The sequence below is a fragment of the Passer domesticus genome, chromosome 1 (genome assembly GCF_036417665.1).
Source record: "Passer domesticus isolate bPasDom1 chromosome 1, bPasDom1.hap1, whole genome shotgun sequence".
Lineage (NCBI taxonomy): Eukaryota > Metazoa > Chordata > Aves > Passeriformes > Passeridae > Passer > Passer domesticus.
Window position 1 is genome coordinate 99,076,171 of NC_087474.1, and position 21,822 is coordinate 99,097,992.

Below are 21,822 nucleotides of genomic sequence, written 5' to 3' on the forward strand. Positions count from 1 at the left end.
AATACATTTTAGTGAAAGAATTGCCCTGCTCTATCCTATAACTAACTTCACATGTAAATTGTATTTATGGCCTAAGCTCTTAACTGATTGACTATGTTCAAGTATCCAGAGAAGCATTAGCTGGTCTGGTGGCTTCAGCTACCATCCAAACTGACAGCAAAGTTGTTATGGAACAACAAGAAAGACAGAACAAGCTCACTAAGGTAATGCTGTAAGCACTTCAGCTACACATCAAAGCAACCATCTCATATCTCAAATTAACACTAAATTTCCATATCCATCAAATTTCTCCAGGTGCTGCTTCATGAAAGAGATTTTACTCTGGTGGGGGAAGGAATGCCTACAACTTGCTAAGTCTTCTCATGTCTTACCATGAGAAGACTCTCTTCAGAAGGTGAGACATTACAAAACAACAGAAAAGACACACTAGTCCATTATCACCTATGATCAGCCCACTGTGCACTGCTGATCCAGCTTGATGTTTAAAGCCAACAGCAACAGTGCTGAGGCCTGGACAGGATGACTCATTAGGGGTGGGGTTATCACAGAATAATCACACCCTTGGGTATTGGGTACACAACCACATCTCAAGTCTTGTAACACCCCAGAGGTGTGATTATCTGCTGTCATGCTTTAATTCTTAATTAAAACAAGAGCTGCAGCTCAGATAAGATCTGTGAGAGGATTATGGTCATTCTTGGTTAGACAAGGGGGGACATGTATCTTTGGAATTAAAATTCAGGTGCTTGGGTGAACTCTGTAATGATGAGCCGTGCTTGAATCTACCTCTTCTTAGTTTTCCTTTTAATATGATTTAACCAGGAGGGAGCACACCCCAAAAGCTGCAACTTCCAGGATGCAAACACCGAATAACGCAAAAAAGTGCACAGTGCTGCCATCATTCCAATAGTTTTGCACTTTAATCACTTCTTAGCATTTTAGCTTAAATAAAACTCTAAACTCTAAGTGTGCTTCTAATGATGCTAGAAGGCTAGTTCTTGTTACTTAGCAATAGTACAAGTCACAGCACCCATAAAAACACTGAAGGAATATTTTGATGAAGTGCATACTAAACTACTCAACTTACACATAGAAAGATGGATATACAGCCTGGGGAAAAATGAATATAAAACACTTCTGTGATTTTTTAAAAAATCTTATTTTTAACAAATATTAACCCAACTTAAGGTCTCTTTTAAAGGTTACATTTGCATTTACAAAGAACTTTCAAGCAATTTAACTACAATGAATTTTAACAAGGCGCTTCCTGTTCTGACTGCTTGCGTATTTTTAAATTTTATGAGACTCTTCTGGCAGAGTTTTGTAGCCGTTAAGATGAAAGCCTGGATGCATGCATACTTGAAAAGTGGAGGAGGAGGAAAAAGAAGAATAAAAAGAAGAAAGGAAAATAATCAATTTGGTATCAAATTTATTCCAAAGCCGAAAAGTGCATTTTTTTCTGATTGTGAAAGAAGACATGCAGGGAGGTCGAAGGTCAAGCAAAGAGGAGACAGTATTGTGTAGGAACTGTCACGCATCACCACCTATTTTGACATGCACAGGGCCGTTTGTTGTCTGTCGAACATGCAAATTAAGTGCCTGCTGTCATAGCTAGCCGATATCTGAAAGTGGAAAATGAGACCACCTGTAACCAGTGAATGGAGTGATGGACAAGCATTCAGAGCTCGTCATTTCCAACGCCATTCACACCACCTCCGAATTGCATATGACATGTAAAAATCTTTTCTTAATATTCACAACCGGGAAGTTTGGGGAATTATGGAGGCTTCAACTGCTGCATCTAATGGGTTCTCCAAGCAGACAGCTGTGACTGTGAGCTGGCTTGATAATTAGGTGTCCAGGAAGATTTTATGCTATGAATCAGTTAAAAGGGAGAAAAGAAAAAGAAAATAATGGCAAGCAAAACTCGCTGGAATGGAAATTATATTAACCCTTGCATGTCTTCCACAGCACTTGGCTTTTACAATTCCCGTAAAGCAAGATTTGCAGAAACCAGACACATAATAATTTGTCTTCTATCTCTGAGCAGCACTGTCCTCCACTCAGAAAAATTGCACTCCAACTCCGTTTGATGCTTTGTTTTCCTGAAGAGAACTTAGAAGCATAAAATCTAAATATGCCAATCCCTCTTCTATTTGAAAGCAAAGGCAATGCTTTATTTGAATTTCTAGTGAATACGGTGCATAGGATTTTAAGAAATAGATTCATTGTGCTAAAGTCATGTCATGTCATGCGCCTGTACATACAACAATCAAATAGTTTAGCTAGCTCTTCTGTAATCCTTTGCATGTTATCCCTACTTTTGTATGCATATCTGTCTTTGTGCATGGGATGCCATAAACACTGCAGGCAGTGTAACGCCAAGAAAAGATGTGACATTCCTGATTCTCACTTCTGCTTGATAAATAAATAAAGCTGCTCCAAAACACTTAGGATAGGAGCGTTTAGATGTGCCCAGCTGCATGATAAGCTCATAAAACCTGGTTTTTTATTCAATGCCTAACTAATTAATGCTAGTGTTCATCCCTAAATAAAAAATTAAGCTCTTCAGTTTTCAACTTCTGTGCCGTATTCTGAAAGCCATTCTGGCTGTGTTTCCAGACATAAAGAACACATGCATAAGGTACAGACTTCAGGATTATTATTTTTTTATTATTATTATTTATTATCAACACAAAACACAGAATTCAGCCACAGAATATTATCCACCAGTACTTCCCAATATATCTAGAGTATTTGGGGAGGCTGTCTGAAGTCTGCAAAGATTGTAGTCCTGCTCCATACTCCTTACGAGTGAAGCCAAGCACTCAGAACAGAAGCAGGGAACTTACTACTATATTAAACAATCTTTTATGAGTCAGGGCACAGAAAACCTGTATTTAAATTGGGTTCATTTTTAAAAAGCCTTTTTATTTCTATTGTGTCAAATTGGAAAACCCATTAGCTGTTCCAACATTGTCCACAACCTGCACTAACTGCTGCTCTGGTTTAGGTCTCCAATGATTCTATTTTCCTTCCTATGGAAGTGAGAGTTCAGAAAAGCTGAAAAAATACCTGCTGATCCCTCTGACTGGAGCAGAGAGGGAATATTAGAAAATGGAGGAATGAAAAGAACTAGTGAGTAGATACCCAGGGGAAAAGGAGCAGAAGTGACACGTATTTTAGACCACTGCTTCTCTTAAGCTTCCATATCCTCTATGAAGAAATAAAAAGCTATAAGTATCCCAAGGACTCCCATTTTCCAGACACAAGCCAGCAGGCCCCATTTGATGATTTACATGTCTAAGACTGCTGGGAAACAACATTCAGGAGAGCCTGAATCAGACCCCAGTCAGCGAGTACTACAGTGCTGGGCACAGCTGAGAAGCGTGCAAGGACATACCTAAACACAACACCAAAATACTACCACTCTGTTCTTTGTTTCTCCCTCATGTTAGTTCTCTGCTGGCCTGAAAGAAGTGAAAAAGGAAAAAAAATGGGCACACTGGTCTGTTTTGTCCTTGCACACTTTCTTCAGAGTCAGCTTGTTTCTCTGTGCTTGAAATCAAGATCCACGCAGTACCTGAAGACAGAAGCACAACAATGGCATCTTACTACTCATATTCTAATTTAAACACAAAAGAAAATCTAAAACACTAACAGTTAAAACCATCCAGTGTGTGCATTCCACAGAATAAATTGTTTGGCCACTACATCAGATTAAAGATTCCTTCTTCAGAACACCTTCCAATAACCATCCATGTGCAACACACCCACACGCCCCAGCAGTGCCTTTGCAACTGCTAGACTGTCAGTGTGAACAGGATTGAAAATATCCCTTGTCTTTGAACATATTGCAGCCTTTTATCTTTTTTTACTCTATATAAAATGGGAGGAGAATAGCTCACTGAGCTTCTAATATGTGCCTGAGCCAGTCACTTCCAGCAACATCTGTGCGGACACAAGCAGGAAGGCAGAATGCTGCCATGCAAAACCTACACCCTGCAGCTTCAAGCAGGACTTAAACTGGCATTGTTGATGAAGGACTTTGTAGCTGGGACCTACAACCAGGGCCACAGGGTTTATCTGCCTACTGGGTTGGAGTTTGAGAACTTGGGGGTTCCACACCTCAGAATGGCCCTAGGCTGTCAGTTCACCTCCAGCAGCATGGCTACACCAGAGCCCTGGTATATGACTGCTCCTGAGGGATAGTCACCAGTAGCAGCAATTTTATTTATACATATTTTATTTTTATTTTGTTGATGTTATAGGATTTAAAACAAGCTTTATTTTCTACGTATGGGCTATTAAAATGTGACTCTATCACCTTCAACATCTGGCAATGTATTTCTCAAGATGACTTGCTTCAGATTTCAAGGCCTAATAATTTTCAGAGGTCAAAAATAGGCTGTCAGGTAATACGAGGTTGTTACATCCATTACACAGAAAGTTAGGGAGGAATCAAGTTCATCAGAAAGCTCTTATGAAGGGTGAGGAGAAAAATTACCATCATGCCTTCAGTATAAACCAAGGAAAGACTTGCTCATCACAGTTGTGCCACACTGCTGTGAGACTACCAAGCTTAATTCAGGCTGGATATTTCCTAAATTTTATTTTCACTGAAAATGTTTTAAGCAGGTCACAAGGTGGTACTAAAGGCTGTCCCAGCACAGGTGTGAGTAGCTGAGACATAAGGGAAGGTAAAGGGAATCCTGTTTTCTAGCACATTACTGGGAACCTGAAACAATCATGTTTGAAATGTCTCCTTGCAGTACTTTAGGCCATGTGTTGCCACTCTCTCCTTGCAGTAAGCAACATACCAAGCAGAATACTTGCTTTGCCTGTCATCACGGGTAACAATGGCAGAGTATTTGTGGAAGAAAGATCTCATGACCAAAATTTTGTCAGTCTTCCCATCCTCTGTGGTAAATCACACTCTATGGAGCAGATCCAGGAAACCAGTCCATGGGGTAAGGTGTTAATACTGTCAGCCTTTTTCTGACTTAGACATGTCCAGGGTGATGTGAGCCACCAAAAACTCATCACTGCTGAAAATTCATCTACTACTTGCATTCCTTCCATAAGTATTTTGCCATCTAACCTGAAATTTGTGTTTCTATAGATCTTCTAGTGGAGGTTTCATTTGTTTTTCTTAATCTTTTTCATGAGCCTACCTTGAACAGTAATCCTGTTGGCAGCAACACAATCCAAGGACCCAGAAGTTCTCTTTATTCTGGAGAGACTTATATGTTGGGCAGACAAATAAGGCCCCTCACTTCTGTATGATATTTTTTTTAGTAGAAATCTGCTTATTCTATAAAAAGAATCTGTCACTGAGAAGCTGTGTCACTGAAAAGGCACAGTAGCTGAAAACTGAAATTTATTGAACTAGGTTCAGCTTTAAATAAATCAAGCCAGTAGTTCTTTCTATGTGAATTAAATTTGCCTAAATAAATGACCCATTTACTATTCAAACATGAGTCCATCTACCCTTAATACTAAAAGCTGAGTGTGACTATAAAATGGTGCAGGTACACTGAATTTTGCCTCTTCACAAAACAATTTTTCACCCTAATTAAGTAAATAAAACAATAAAAAATTGCAGAAGATTTCTAGTAAAATTTTCAAGGTACATTAACTGCATATTATATTCTTATCAATATATGCTTAACCATTTTCTGTATTATGGAAAATTACCTGTACAGGAAAAATACTTTGCTTGCTATGGTATACACACTAATTAAAATATTCAGTCAGGCTTAATATTTAAAAGCAGCACCAGAAAACTTTATCCCTGTATTAACAAGCACATGGTACTTTTTGTGATTACATTCTTCAGTTTCCAAGTTAATATACTGAAGCTTTCTAGCAAAAGAATTTGCAACAATAGATTGTGATGGTAATAATGAAAAAGAAAAGTACAAACATGTCGTTTCACTCACTTTCTAGATAAGCTTCATTTTCCATATAATTTTTTAATTGATGGCTTTATAAGTATTTTTTCCATGTGACTTTATCCAGCTGTTTTAGAAAACCCCTCTTACCCTAATCTCTTAGTACAGATTTCTGAAATACATACAAGGGCAAGTTAGAAGAAAACACAGCATTACTCTAAAACATACTATCAGAGGAAGAAAACAGCAACAAACTAAACAGCACACAACAAAACAAGTGAGCACTATGCATTGTGATGAAGTCCTCAAACTGGAGTTTTATGATGGCAGCTTAAAGTTTCTTACATGCCCCTGTGTTGCAGCTCAGAATAAGCCAGGGACAGCTGCACCAATTCTCCACAATTAGTCAAGGTCAGACAGTGGAAAGGGAGGACACTCACTATTTGTCAAGAGAACAATGGCAGGAGTCTCAGCCTTTCTCCACCAGGAATGACTGCTCGCTACACACATTCAATCCATGGCAAAATTATGCCTGGCCCTTTTTCTGTAGAGTAGAGAGGGGCAACCTTTCCAGACAATCGAAGTGTAAGAGCTAACAAGGCAGAGCAACAGCACAAAACCAAGCTTGTTTTAAGTACTGAAAGCATATGTTCTTGACACAAATTAATGTTTTGACACTTGAGGAGACAAAGGTATTAATTTCTACAAGCTTTGAGCAAAAAATACTAAACCCACTAAAACCCGTTCCTTCACACTATTATTGGGATTGCACATTAAAAAAAAAAATCATTCTGACAAGTTAACAGCAATTATTTTTCTTAGTCTGAGAGGTTTTGTGTGTCTTGGGGTATTTTTAACATGTCTTTTTCGTAAACCTAAAAACACATCCATAAATAGTTTAATTTTGGGCAAAGGCACTTCCCGCAACTTTGGCAGGCAACCAGAGATGGAAAACAAGAAAAACAATTAAAAGTATCAGCCATTAGCAGGAGGAGCAAAAAAAGAAAAAACAAAATATTTTTAACAATAAGATTTTGTTTCCCTGTTTAATTAGATACACACAGAGCTGTATTTTGAGTTTCCTTAGGACACAGCACAAATACAGAAAAGACAAAAAGTAGTTACAAATAATGGATACAAAGAGTAGTTTTGATACAGAACTTTCACACTACTGCACTGGAAAAAATGGATTTAATTGTGCAAATTCTGTCACTTGTGTGGAAAGTGTGGGGATGCAGCATGGGCTGAAATTATTATGTGAAACTATATGAAGACCACCTTTTTAACAGCATACTATACATTTAGATGTATTAAAATTATTCATATTCACTGCAAACAGCATTTAAGTAAGGTTATGGCAGTTCTGAAAGCTCTTAAGGTTTTTATCACATTTGCATTCATCAAAGCCAAACAATTTTTAGATACTTAAGGTGACAATTCTTACAATTAAGAAGTTTGAAAGCATTACTCAAAGTGCATATAATTAAAAAACATCAAAGAGGAAACATGCTGTTTCTGGACACCACCTGAAAACTAGATCACATTAGCTTTGGAAGAAAGGAATTTCTCCTTCAGGTAGTTTTTGCAGCTACTAAGATGCAGAAGCCACACCTGTAGTTGCACACTGCCATAAAAGAGGGAAAGATGGAAATCGGTGAACGTTTCTATCAAATCCTTCCTGCCCAGTCAGAGGCATTAGGTCAGCCCCAACCATACCAACTTCTTTCTCTGTCGCTGTCCTGCAGACACATCAAAATGTTTGAAAACATCTCTTTTTTCATGTTCACCATCTGTTTGGTGGTTTTTTTACTCCAAAAACCATTTCCCCTGTGATCAGAAGCAGTATCAGCCCTGCAGTTAAGGAACCTCTGCCCTAGCAGAAAAACTGACTCTGGAAAGATTCAATTAGAGGAGGAAATGGGAAAGATTTTACCTTGAGTTAATTTCACATTCTAAATATCCTACTTCCATAATAATTGTCTACTGAATCATATCTGAAAAACAGGTCTTTAGTATATTAATTTTAGAATATCCGTTTTCACCTGGAGCAATTTAGAGAAATACTTTAAATTAGCATAAATTTAGTTCTTTGTATATGTAAGACTGATATTTCACTGTAGGAACAGTGCCTGTTAATTGAGACAAGAAATTGGTGCATTACCTTCTAATTCTAAATCTTTAATGGCACTTGGCTATTGCATTGTTTACAAAGCGATGCATCCTTGACTGGTTTCTTTATCACATTTCCGATGTCAACTGAATAAATTAGAACAGGAAAACGTCAGAGTACAATGTACCTTTTCAAACCATTTGGCTTAGTGAAGCAGGATAGATTCAGGCAAAAATACCTCTTTTCCAGTCTGGTGGCTTTGCAGGAAGTTTCTTCATGTTTAGCAGTCCCTTCCCGTCCTCTCTTTAGAAAGCAGCCCTGGGAGGCAAATGACATTTGTAAATGGAAGTAACCACTTAGGTCACTTTCAAGCTGCTTGCCATACACCTTCTCTACTGATAGGTACAGGCACTACTTCCTGTGATGAGAATTTAAACCTGAAATTTGTTCATTCTAATCTTCCTTTCCCCTGAACCAAAGCAGAAGCTCTTCACCATTCTCCCCTCAGTGGCTCTCATCCATTCGCTAGAAGGTGAGGACAGGCCCCATGTGTGAAAATAGTGCTGATCAATGGAAAATAGGCAATGTCATATAACACTGAGCAAGGAAATGATTAGAAAAAGGAAGAAATAATTTGTTAAGTTATTCCACTCTTTTCATTAAATCTATCATAAATCAAACAGACAAAAAACCCCACTTGGGAATTACTAGATCTGAGAAAGAACTTATTCAAATGAATTCATCTAGCTAAGGGCAACTGTTATTTAACTGCATATTTTGAATTTTTCAGTATGAAAAACTAGATATTTCTATTCCACACTGACTTTTCACATATTTGGATGGCTGAATTTTGAAACCTCAGAGCACATTAGGAAATAATATTTTGTGGGATTATTGAGAGGATTTTTTCCCCAATGTGTCTACTGCCATATCAGGTATCAGGTACCTGACTGGTTTGCAAATTTTTGCACATAGTCCAAAAATGGATAAGTATTGCTTGAAATTTTTATCAGGTATAAACTAGGAAAGTGGCAGCATTTTACGTAAAAGGGAAAGGAAGAATAATAAAATCTATATTAATGCTGAATAGCGAGTAGCTTAGAAGATATTTTTATATTATATTAAAGCTACTATGTCACCTTTTATCCAAATACGATTAAAATTCAACTAGATATGTTTCAAATTTAAGCAAAATATTTTAATCTTGTGCTTTCTGAACACTGTGGCCTTTCGAGCATTACAAAAGTATCTATTCCAATATACATGTTCCTCACAAAGAGTTAATAAATGCTTTTTACATGACTGCAGACTGTCCAAAATTCCTCAGTTCATAGCATAATTTGACTATAGACATGTATTCTGCTTAAAACTAGGTCTAAATTTGATGGATGTACAGTTTATCCACCTAGTAAATAAGAGTATAGCAGCACCAGGTAGTTTATAAAATAGAAGTCATGAGTGGTAAATAAAATGCTATAAACAACATTCAGAACGGTTTCTGACCTGTCATTTTGATAGTACATTTATGCATTTGACAGGGACTGTCTTTTCCTAAAGAGGTTAATAGAGTCACATTTATGTATCACCGAAGTTGAACTGATCTATACAGACTGTCAGGAGAAGAGCAGATGGATGGGTAAATTAGAAAATACTAAAATAACTTTCTTGCTGCTATAATAATGAGGGAAAAGAGGAAGAACTAGGACTCTGGGAATCATTAACTCCCTTCTGATACCGTTCATAGTGTATTAACTTAGGTCCCTATCAATCCAGAGAGCCTGAAATACAGGAAAGTCACCTAAAAGGACCTGGGCAAATTATAAATGGACGCATAGTTATACTCCAAACACATTCTTAATGCACATTTCTGTGAACTGTAAGCATCATGATTGCTGAATTCATTTGTTCTAAATTCTATGCTGCAATGAAAAAACCTCTGCCATAAATTGGCAAGGAAAAGGGAAATTAATCTAATATCAAGGCATTATGGACAGATCAAATAAAACATCTTCATTTAAAAGTAATAAATCTATGTTTAGCTTAACAATTTTCATTACTAAGAGAAAATACTTTTGCAGGCAAAAGGCAAAAAGGCAGTTCACAAAAAATTACATCATAAAACAAATTATCATTGGAAGAATCAGTCTTCTTTAATGATGACAAGAGTGATCATATAAAATCCAGAAAGTAAAATCTAGATATTCTCTGTAATTTGATACTAATCAAGATTAGTAATTCCACTGTGAACTACCCCAATTATAGATAACCCTGCAACAGTTACAGTATAGACTGTACAGTTATGTAATAAAAAGCTGAAAATACACTTTAAAAAAAATTATTTTCATAATTCAATTCCTGAGCATGTATTATTGGACATTAGCAGGAATTTCTGCTACCACAGATCCTATGTTTTGCAGAAACTTTTAATAATTTCACTCTTATCTGTTAGATGCCTTGAATACTTGCCAGAAAAGAAGAACATAAAATAAGTGCATCCATCAAAGTATCCAATCTATAATTCAATAGTTAAAAAACCCCCAAATTCTGAATCTGCATTTCCAGGCTATTGCCTCCAACATCTGCTAAAACCAATGACTAAGATAAGACCTCGAGTTCTGGTATTTGATAAAGCGCCTTGACTTTCAGAGGACAAGTGCTTGCCACTTTCTGAATCATTAAGTAGAAAATTAAGGGCTGTGTTCCTCCACCCTGGCAGAAGCATACCATATGATTTAGGTGATGAGTCACTGAGCTGGAATTTCGATGATCAAATATTCACAATGAGATCCTTGAGAATGAGCTACAGACCAAGACAAGAATTATCCACACAAGTTATCGGGTGAATAGTTTCGAATAATGAGCTCATATGAGAGTCTTTGCTTGTACAATCTGTGAAGAAAAAAATATCAATTGTGGAATAAATTATAGAATTAAAATTATGTATCTGTCTTTAAAACATATTTGCTACATTATAGTGAACTGTAACCCTGACTGTAAAGGCACTGCCCTTTGAATTTCTAAGTGCAAAATTTTCACAATAGCCATGCACTGCGAGAATAATAAATGTCTGAATGGAAGCGATGGTGCAAGTTTGTTATGTAACAAAAAAAATATATTGCTTCTTTGATCAAAGGTCAGGCCTAGAGTAGCAATGCAAACACACACAGTCTGGAAATAGATGAGAAGTATTTCATAAATCTAGCAGAAGTGAAAGCTGTCACTAGTTTCTTTTTATGAGCTTGTTTGATGAGAGTAGCCTGAGGTACCAATTAAAGGGAGTTACTTTATGACATTATTAGTGCAAAGCGTGTTCAAAGGTGAGCCTATTTGTCATGCCTGATTAGCACCAAGTATGGGAAAAAATTAAAATGGTAACAAACCAAGTAAAATCTGTTTTTAAAAAGATCCAGTCAAATTGATTTGACTTTCACTTGTTCAAATGCAAATTCGAGTTGCTCAGAGCTTTGTTTTCTTTTGTAGACTTTTTGTAATTAGGATTCAGAATACAATTTCCTATCAACCCACAGGTACCATGACAGATATTAATAATACAGTGCAGCTAATTTTACCGAGTATTTGCGTGGGAGGTTTTGATTTACTGGGCTTTCTAATCATGCTGTTATTTCTCATTCTAAACCACTTGAATGATTTTCTTACCAACTCTTCACTGGAAAAAAAAAGAGCATATAAACCAAAATTGTCAGCAATTAAGCTAGGTAGGCTTACTAACTAAATCTCAACATTTCCTTTAAATACCTCTAAGGCTTGCAATCTCTTCTAGAGAGTCTAAAAGAACATTTTTCAGCCCAGTCAGGAAACTATATGAAACTTTGACACTAGATTTCCTATAAAGGTAATCTTTTTCTAGACTATAATAGTCAGTGGGGCTTTCCCTTTTCCCTGCTTCCTTAACTAAAGAAGCTTTATTAACAATTCCCCAAAATTCCTGATTTTGAAATCTGAAATTTATCAAAAGTCATTGGTTTTGTAACTTTCCCCTTTATTAACAATCCATAAATTTTTCTTCCCGTCCTAGTGTGGATCAAAATAAAAGTTACAGTCAAAGTCAATCATATTTGAAAAAGCTCATAGGGATAAGGTGTACCGGTTGACTTATATACTAACCGTCAACTTTTTTATTATTAAATGCAATCTAAAACTAATTGTGCTAAAACATCACTCTTTACTCATAAAATTTCTTACAGTGATATCTGGACTTTAAACTGTGAAATCAACTTCTCTTGCTCTCTGTCCTAAATAGGACTCAACAGAAGCCAGAAAAACCCAGCATCAAACTTGCACAGTAATCTCCCTTCTTCTACAATATTAGAAACAATTTTTCATTTTATTGTGAATCCTAAATATGTGCCTCCAATATATAATTCTGTAAGGAGAACAGCCTTTATGAGACAGTGACATTCTATATGAAAAAAAAAGTGTTTGAACCTAGTCCAATATTAAAATAGTGGTTGTATCTAATTCATCTTAATTAATCAGGAGGATGCAGATACCATATATGCATGCCATGTACCAAGAATCTGCTCATAATTGGTGTGCAGTGCACAGTCCCCTGCAGATGTGTAGACCAAGTACACAACATATGTGACTGGCTGGCACCCCCTTTTATAAAGGGATCTCAACAAATTGAGATTTGCTCGATAACATTTTGTGCCTGCCCAATAATTAGCATTGAAAAGTTTGTTTTCTATTTCTACACCCTCCTGAAAATGCAAAAGGTGATTTCATTAAAATTACTACAGAAACAGACTCCTGTCACTGAACTCTATATGCAGGTCATGCTCTTTCACAGTTTCCAAGGGAAGAAATTATGGCATGATGCAAATTAGATTCTCAGCCAAGTTTTTTCCTTAAAAAAACTTCTGGACATTAAATGTGCCCTTAAATATTCTCTTTGGTTGCCCAAAACTAAAACTAGTTGGAATTCCAGTGTAAGACAAGAGAATTCAATTCAACTGCATTAAAAAAATTCAGAAGCCAAATTAAAAAAAACCCTAGTCACCAAAAAGAAACATTTCTGTCTTGACAGAGAATAAATAAGCAACATTTATTTTAGATTTAGCATGTCCAACCACATTCCTTAAATGTACACCTATATGCATTTTCATGGGAACTTTTCCTAAGTGCCTGATAATCATTAAACAAGTAAACCTGCAGCAATTCCTTCTCTCTTTCCTTACCCTTTCCTTGTCATGAATAAGCTGATCTGATACTTTTAGAAGTAGGGTCACTTCTGATCTTTGTCCTTTGTTTATGTCGCTTTACTTTATTTATAAGGTGTTCAGTACTATGCATTTGTCTTCCTACTTTGCAATACAAAAGTTAAAAACTTCTGCCTTTGTACTAAAAATATGGAAGTCAGAAGAAGTGCTAAGAATAAAACTCACTTTTCAGCTTCAGCACATTAATCACAAATGACTTTTGGCTCCAATATGGGTGTGAAAAAAGCTTATTATAATAATAGGCACTTCTTATTCTAATAAGAAAGAAAAAAATGAAATACAGAGAAAAGCTTGGGGGCCAGGTGAAGACAATGTACAGACAAGAAAAAAATTAGCAGGGAATTGTGGGAGGCCTATGAAACACCAAGTAAATATTTTGGAATTTCTCCACTTAACTTTCTACAAGATACTTTAATTACCTGTTTTCCATAATCTTGCTTTCATGCCCTAACCTAATTATCTCTTCTAATAGAAAGGTCAACCAAAAAGGCAATAAAGGAGGAGGAGAGAATCTCACCTAAGCAATCTTATGAATTAATACTAACAGTAAAAAATTCTTTATTTCCTAGAATCATTGCAAAAGCCAAAAGCTTTTCAGACCGAGAGAAGCAGCAAAGTAATTTCTCATTTTCCTTCAAAAACTTCCTCCTATTGTTTATGGAAGGTTTACCAGCTATTGACAGCTACTTCACAGAAAATCAAACTAAGGAAATTGATATTGCATTTTGGCCTGAAACTGTGGAATTTGTTGCCATTCTAGCAGGAAGAAGCCAAGCAAAGGTCTGTCTCTGGCTATTACCAGCTCTGCCTTCAATGCTTGACACTTCTGCTGTACTATTACAGCATTTTAGCCCATCACAAGTCTCCAATACCCTGACATTAGCATTCATGTCCAGTGACTCAGAAAATGCCCTTTTGGTAAAATGTGAGTGTGTTGCACTGATACCAGAATATTATTCTTTACAAATCTTGGTATATATCTTGGTATGGCAAAAATATTCTCCATTAGAAATATTTGTTCAGAGAGAAAATAAGATCCAAAGAATGAAAAGCAGATTGGGATAGAAGTTCTTCCAGAAATACTGAAGTAGCTTGTTTGGGGAAAAAAAAAAAAAAAAGAAAATCAGAATTTTGAGGAGATCAATAGCAACCAAAAGGGTTGGGATTCATTAAGTGTGAAATGTTGGAATGAGGTTAGTCCGTTGGGGACTGGGCAACGTTTTGACCTTTCTACCTAACCTAAATAAATACTCTTGTATTTTCCCTGTCCAGAAGATGCTCTGAGTATTTATTGTTCTATGCTACACTAAAGTATGAAAGTAAGTCTTCTGTTTCTGGGTCAATAACCTGTAGAATTGGAAGAGAGTTTTTTCCCTCTTCATTGTCTGTGTTGAGGTCAGGACAGGTTAGGACCATCAGGCACCATCTACTTCTGAAGTCAGGGTATGGAGAAGTGTGAAGCTTCTTGTGAGTTGTAGTGTGTGGGGGGGATAGAATATAAGAAAACAAAGATAGTGCAGAAAGTAATCTCACCCCCAAGGAGCTGCAGCTGGGCCAATTACCAAAGATTAGGAACAGGCCTGACTTTAACAGGCCACAGCTGTGACCAATAAGAAGAAGAGTGCTATAAGGGAGTGGGTTGGCTGGCTGAGAAGGAACTGGAGTCAGTTGGCTACTTTGTGAAGAAGAAAGAGTCAATGCTCTGAGGAGCTATCCACTAGAATACACCAAGAAAGTACGAAATGTTTGTGATAAAGAGACAACAGTATGGAACTTTTGCAATAAGATGACAACAGTGGTGAATGCTGAACATCATTTCCCACAACAGTGTAATATTTCTTGATCAACAGCAAGCATCACAACCAGCATTAAGGGTTTGTAGGGAAGGAATTATCACCATTATCATCTGACTTACAGGACTACCCACTACAGAATAATGCCATGATCATTTGGAGGTATCTTGACTCATCAGTTCCCTAATATTGCTGATACATTTGGAACTGATGATACCCAGTCACTCTTGCTCAACATAGAAGGAAGGCACCAGAGAAACAAATATTGTAGCAATGTGCCCACCATGTTATGGACTGGATACCCAGGGAAAAATGCAGAATTCTGAGTGCATCACTTGCAGATTTCCCAGCACACAAAGAAACTTGATTCCAAACTCAGTAATAATTTCTGTGCCTCAAAAACTGTGCACATTGCCACCCACATCCCAGCATAAAGGAAGGACTATGCAGATTGCATACTTAAAAAAAAAAAGTGTTCTTCTGAAGTGTTATGTACAACACACACTGAAGCAGTAAGAATTATTATTATTATTCCCCTTCTTAGGTACTCTGTTTAATCACATAAAGGGACAATCAACTAAACCAATGTCACTTAACTATAAAACATTTCACTGCCCTAGGGAGTTAATCTACTCAAAAGTAATTCCCAGACACCTAGCTCTCCATCCATGATCCCTTCATCTGTGTTTCTGCACTTCAAAAAGCCAAAACTTCTTTGATGATTTATCTTAAAATGCTAAATTGGAGTACTTGGGAATGAGCATAAGATAAAACTCTACGTGCTTATCTTGAAATTTATTAAAAAAATAGTTGCCACACAAAACTTACCCAGCAATGACTGCTGGCATTACAACACAGAAAAGAATGGCCAGCTAATTTTGGACTTGTGTTGTTATACTCATTTCTTTCAGATATTTTCCATTCTAGAAGACCTACCTCTTTGTTATCAGCTGCCAATTATTACAAAATTCTTGCTTAATGCCTGTTAACATCCATTTTGAATCCTGGTATCATTTTTTTTCCACCAGACTTTGTTTTCCATATTTAGATTTACCAGTTTCAAAGACTGACAACACATCTTCATGGAGAAATAAGGAGATATAAAATATAAAAGAAGCTCAAAATAGTCTGTGAACTTTCACTAGGATTTTTTTTTCCTTTTTAAATTTTTTTTAAGGGCAGCTTCTTAATATATTCTAATCTTAGAGGATTACCCAACAGCATTTGACTAGGAAGTCCTTAATATCCTTACAGCAGTGTTGATAGTCAAGGTGACAGAAGTCTTGCTTAATTTATCGTGCAGTAGTTGACCCTAGTCAATGTATTTATGACTTCTGTGGAACTGCAATTCAAATTTAATTGTTCCCATTATATTGCAAACTCTGTTTGTATACTAAATGTTAGAGGACTATAACTCACAGATAAGGGGATGTATTTAGAAAAAGAAGCAGTCTTATTGCTAAGAGCATGTAATATCTTCTGAAGCCTACTTAATTTAGAAAATGGTTTAAGATCTTGGTGAATGTAATTGGCAAGCTCATCTCACATGGTGAAAGTCCAGAATCTTTAGGAGAAACAAACTATTTTACAACAAAACATTGGACCATCTTCAGTCCTTTACAGCACAAGTTTATAGAGGAAAACACAGAATATCCCAACTTTTCATTGGCACATATGCCACTTTGCTGTTTAAAAGCTAGGATATTGACTAATACTTTAAAAACATATATTCAAATTTTTTCAAACATATTCAGAAAATAACTCATTTTTTAGTATAGGACAATTTTTACACTGACATAAAGTTATCTGTATGTATTTAAATAAAAACAATAGTGAACATAGCACAATGGAAGAGAAATTTAACCTGTGAATTGCAAGGTTATTTTTGTAGCTGTGTCCTGTCCAACCAGTACAGCACATGATTTATGGTCTCCAGCAGAGCTTCATCATCATTGTTCTCACCTTTATTTCCATCATAGTTAATTAAAGGGAAGGTCATTGTCACCTTATGTTTTAAACCTTCTTAACATAATATATCACCCTGGGTACGGTTTAATAAGGAGAACTGTGAAGGAATGCTGTTATAGGAAAAAAAACTTTGGAGCATAATCTATCCTGTTAACAATTACAACTTAGATTTACACATAATGAAAGTTAATAAGCAGACAGAATGAAGGCTACATCTTGATACTCATTCAAATCTTGATTAATTGTCTGTGTGATCTCATGGAACAAACAGTAGTATGCTTTCCTTGACTTCAGGCATATGTATGTAGAGTGAGTTTCTAAATCTGATATCTTCCCTTGAAATAATTTTAGCATACGAAACACTGTGCCAGTTGGAAAGAAAAAAAAAGGCAAAACATGTATTTTAAACATTACCAAAGAAACCTCTTTTGACATTAGATATACAAAATAAAAAACCTTTAAATTTAAGATTGGCTCAGACAGATTACAAAATATTCAGACAATGAAGACAATGGGTCTTAATACAGTTTCAGTAGGTGTTAGCTTTTTTAAAATGCCTAAGGGAAAAATTCAAACTGACTTATAATTATCTCCTAAAGAAAACCAACTCTCTAAAACACACACAGATCTTGAGGGGAAAATAATTTAAATATATATTTAAATCTTAACTCCAGAAGAGCTCAAAATATCTTCTGTGCTTAATCTATACTAAAAATTTGATAACTAGTATGCTGTTTACATAATTGGCCAAAATGTGGGTCAAATGTACATGGAAATTGGAGCTCCACAGCACTACTGTACTAGTTAGGTACAGATAGTCATAGAAAAACTAAATGCTGAATTTGTGGTTTCCCAAACTTAGGTTCATTCTAGAAGACAAAGCTGAATTTTATTGTAGTATTAGTGGACTGTATTACAAGCCCTAAAAGAGGCAATGCACAAAAGTACAATCATATGCATGTATAGTGCCTCCTGTCCTCATGCTCTAAACACATCAGACTTGAACTTGTCTTTATGGACACACCTTGCCTAGCTGGAAGCAAGTTTGCACCTCAGCCAGCTGGGCTGTCCAGGTAAATCATGGACCACAGAACTAATCTGTCTACTGATAGCTAAAAATTTGGATCCAGACAAAATTCTTGATTATCAGATAATTTGGAATTGCTAATTTTGTGTTCCTTACTATACAAACCAAAATTCTCCATCAGTGGAGAAAGTAACTTCTCGCTAAGGGACTAGAACCATACCGATCCAGGACCTCCTCATTGTAGCTGCAGTGCTTCCAGTACTGCCTCCAGTATGCATCTCTGACATGCTAATCTGTTTTTAGATGGTGGTTCTAAGATTTGAACAGTGCTTCAGTGGTTTGAGGAGTCAGAAAACAAATTCATGGTTGACGTGAGACATTTTTATCAATCCGTTCCAATGACTTAGTTGGAAACATCAGAAGAACAGCTAACAACTTGGACAACTCGCCTTCGATACCCGCAGTACTTTTGAAAGTACATCTCTCCAGACCCCAGAAATAGAATATTAACAATATATTGGAGACAATAAAAGTATGTTATCTCCCTATTTGTCTTGACTTGTCTTCTGGCAGCATTATTGAAAGCCCTAGATGTCTGAGATCCTGTGAGAAGTTCCATGGAAAAGTCACAGATCAGGTATAAGACAGCATGAAAGAAAGGCACAATGTACTCAGCACCATGCTGAGAAAATTGTGGCACTTCAAGACAAACATATTAGCATATTCATGCAACAACAAACTCATTCATGCACGTGCAGAATGTTACTGTGTAATTGTGTGGGAGGGTGGGTTATATACTGTGCACTGTATCAGTCACCACAGAAGTAGCCTTCGCTCTTAATACTCTGATACAAAATTCCTCTTAAACACCAACAAATAATTTTGGCCAATAGCATAAATAATTTACTGCAACAGTGTTGATATTTACATCACATCCTGTGCATATACACAGCCAACTCATCAGGAGCTCCAGTCACAGCATTCTTCTTTCTATAGAGCAGCCAAAAGGAAAGCAGGGAAATAAGCAGGGATGAATTCAGCTCTTAAGATTCCCCATAACCAGTTGTTTGACTTAATCTACTGTGAAGCTCTCAGCCATATTTATTAGAGCAGTTCATTTTGCTTCAGGACAGAAGTATGCCACAAAGCCTAAAACTAATGTTGGTACTTTAAATATCCAACCAGAAAAATACAGCCAGAGAGACCTCTCACCATATAGATTCGTAAAAGAAAGAACCCTGGCCACAAAATATAATCCACACTACACTTGAACTGCTGGAAACCTGAAAAAACAACCAGATGTTTTAGTTCATGTTTCAGTCCTTCCAATTGTATTTACTTACTGTCTGTTGTTGTATAAAATGAGATGTTTAGCAAAAGAATATCTTTTGCATAAACAGCGTAATGCTTTAGCTCCTTTTGAGATGTGAGGAGATCTCTTAAATTTTGAGACCTTAGCACTGGCCTCTTGATACTAAGTCTTAGCAGTCTTAGGCATTTAGGTGAGTCAAAAAAAAACCAAAAAAACCCACCAAGAAATAATAACCTTGATGCCAAAATACCACTGAAAAAAACAAAAAAACTGTATTTCTATTACACATTTGGCAAGCTTTCCGACCTCCCATTAAGGAAGGTGTGTGCAACTCACTGTGCCAGCTCTGACTGACATACAAAGATAAACCCGGCCCCTACTTTAGAAGCTCCTGCTGACTAACATGTTGAACACAGAACTTACAACTTCTTATCAAATCTGAACTAATTAGCTAATTACTAGCTGCATGAAGCTTCTTGGGTCTTCATCTACACATCAAAGATCCATAATTAATACAACCTTCATAGTTCCTAATGGCTTTGCACCCATCTTTGAGCAATATATTCACTGCTCCTTCATTTTCAGGGGTTCCCCATTATCCTCTTTTCCTCCCCCCACTTGACTTGGCACTAATAGGAAAGAAAGAAAAGATGACCTACATTTGCTTTGTGCAGTGACCTGCACTCCCTGTCCCTTCCACAAAAACTGAGGCACTGGATGTAAGATGAAGGGTCTTTCCAGGCATAGAGGCTGCCACTTCTCTCTTCTGATGGTACCCAAAGCAGAGTTCAAAATCAGTTATGCAACATGTCAACTCTGACAGAGATCCTACCTGCTGAGAGAGACATTATGTTAGCAAACACAGAGTCTGCCTTTGAAGGAGAAGCAGTCTTATGAGGAGCAGCTGCAGGAACTGGGGTTGTTTAGCCTGGAGAAAAGGAAGTTCAGGGGAGACCTTACTGCTCTCCACAACCACCTGAAAGAGGGTGTAGCCAGGTGGGTGTCAGTCTCTCCTCACAGCTAACAAGTGACAGATGAGAGGAAATAGCCTTGGTTGTGCCAGGAGAGGTTTAGATTGGATATTAGGAAAAAATTCTCCAGGGAAAGTGTTGTTCAAGCATTGAAAGGAGCTGCCCAGGGAAGTGGCAGAGTGCCAATCCCTGGGTGTGCTCAGAACACATGTGCATATAGCACTGAGAACATGGTTTAGTGGTGAACATGATGATGGTGGTGGCTGGACATCATAATCTTAAGAGGTGTTTTCCAATCTTAATGGTCCTAAGATTCTACACAGCCATGTAAATTCTTGTTTTCAGCTCACCTGAATTTTGCTGGCACAGATTTGCTCTCATGTGGCAAAAAAAAAAGTCTCCTTTTTAAGAAGCTTTGAACAAGTTTACAACTTTCACTGCCTACACACTTGACACAATTTTAGTACTTCCGCTAATCTGCAATATCCAATCAACCCTGACACTGATTATTCAGTAACAGCTCCAGCTTGTCTTCACAATGACTCTTGAATGGTTTCTCAATGCAAAATATGCAAACGAGAGAGACCCTTGGGATCTCCCCTCATACTGCAACTGTCCTCTCCTCAGGTGAGCAATCCCCTTAGTAGTATCACCCCTCTCCTGACACCTGGCAATAATTCCAGCTACATTAGAAAGGAAGTTCCTTAGAAATGAAAAAGCAATGTAGTAATGAAAAAGCAATGTAGAAAATGTAGTAATGAAGCAGTTTGAGCCTTTAGAAGCAGCAGTGGGACAGATAAGAGCAGGTCTTCTTAACAGCTCTTCCAAATTCCATGGCACCATCCAAGCCTCTTTTGCCTCCTCCAGATATTAGACAGCATCTAAGTATCAGCTATCTTAAGGAAGACCTTCTGCCCAGGTGGTCATCAGCAGCAAGAATGGGATAAAATAGAAACTGTAAGAAAGGTGAGTCCTAATGTGCCCTAATTTATAGTGGAGAAAAGCATGAGCTTTTTGGCCTCAGGGACTTGGAGTCTTTACTTGACACTGGTATTTAAAGTGACAGATGATTACCCAGAGATGGAAATAATGTGACATTAAAATATTCCCCAAGAAATAGAACATTTGATACCCTAGCTCAAGAAACCTACTCCCAAATAATAATAAAAATAAAATAATAATAATAATAATCATAAAAGTCAGGCTGGCTTGTGGGGCAGCACAGAAAATCTGGTTAAGTAAAGCTAGTGAAATGACCCTATGTCTAAGAGCAAGATCTTCTCTTAATGCCTAACAAAGCCATTTAAGGATTGGGTAAATGAAATCAGTAATGAGACTCACACGGGAACCACACTGAATGAACTTCACTTACTGACATGCCTACACATCCCTGCTATGAAAGAGCTCACGGTCAATACTCTATCAGTAGCTGTATATCAGTCTACAGAGACCCCATCTCACATTATAAATACCAATGCATTCTCAATTAATAACCAAAAAAGCACAC

At 36.9% G+C, this 21,822-nt stretch overlaps 1 long non-coding RNA gene across 2 annotated transcripts; it reads right to left on the bottom strand.

The window, feature by feature from the left end:
• Window positions 1–2,534: 2,534 nt before the first annotated feature.
• Window positions 2,535–20,270, bottom strand: LOC135306617 (uncharacterized). Of its 2 annotated transcripts, none has more exons than XR_010367413.1 (3): window positions 20,004–20,270; window positions 8,192–8,322; window positions 2,535–3,583 (listed from the first exon to the last, which is right to left on the bottom strand). It is a non-coding gene; the product is annotated as an uncharacterized LOC135306617 (long non-coding RNA). The 2 variants fall into 2 exon arrangements; XR_010367406.1 differs by having other exon boundaries at window positions 8,243–8,322; window positions 20,004–20,269.
• Window positions 20,271–21,822: the final 1,552 nt, after the last annotated feature.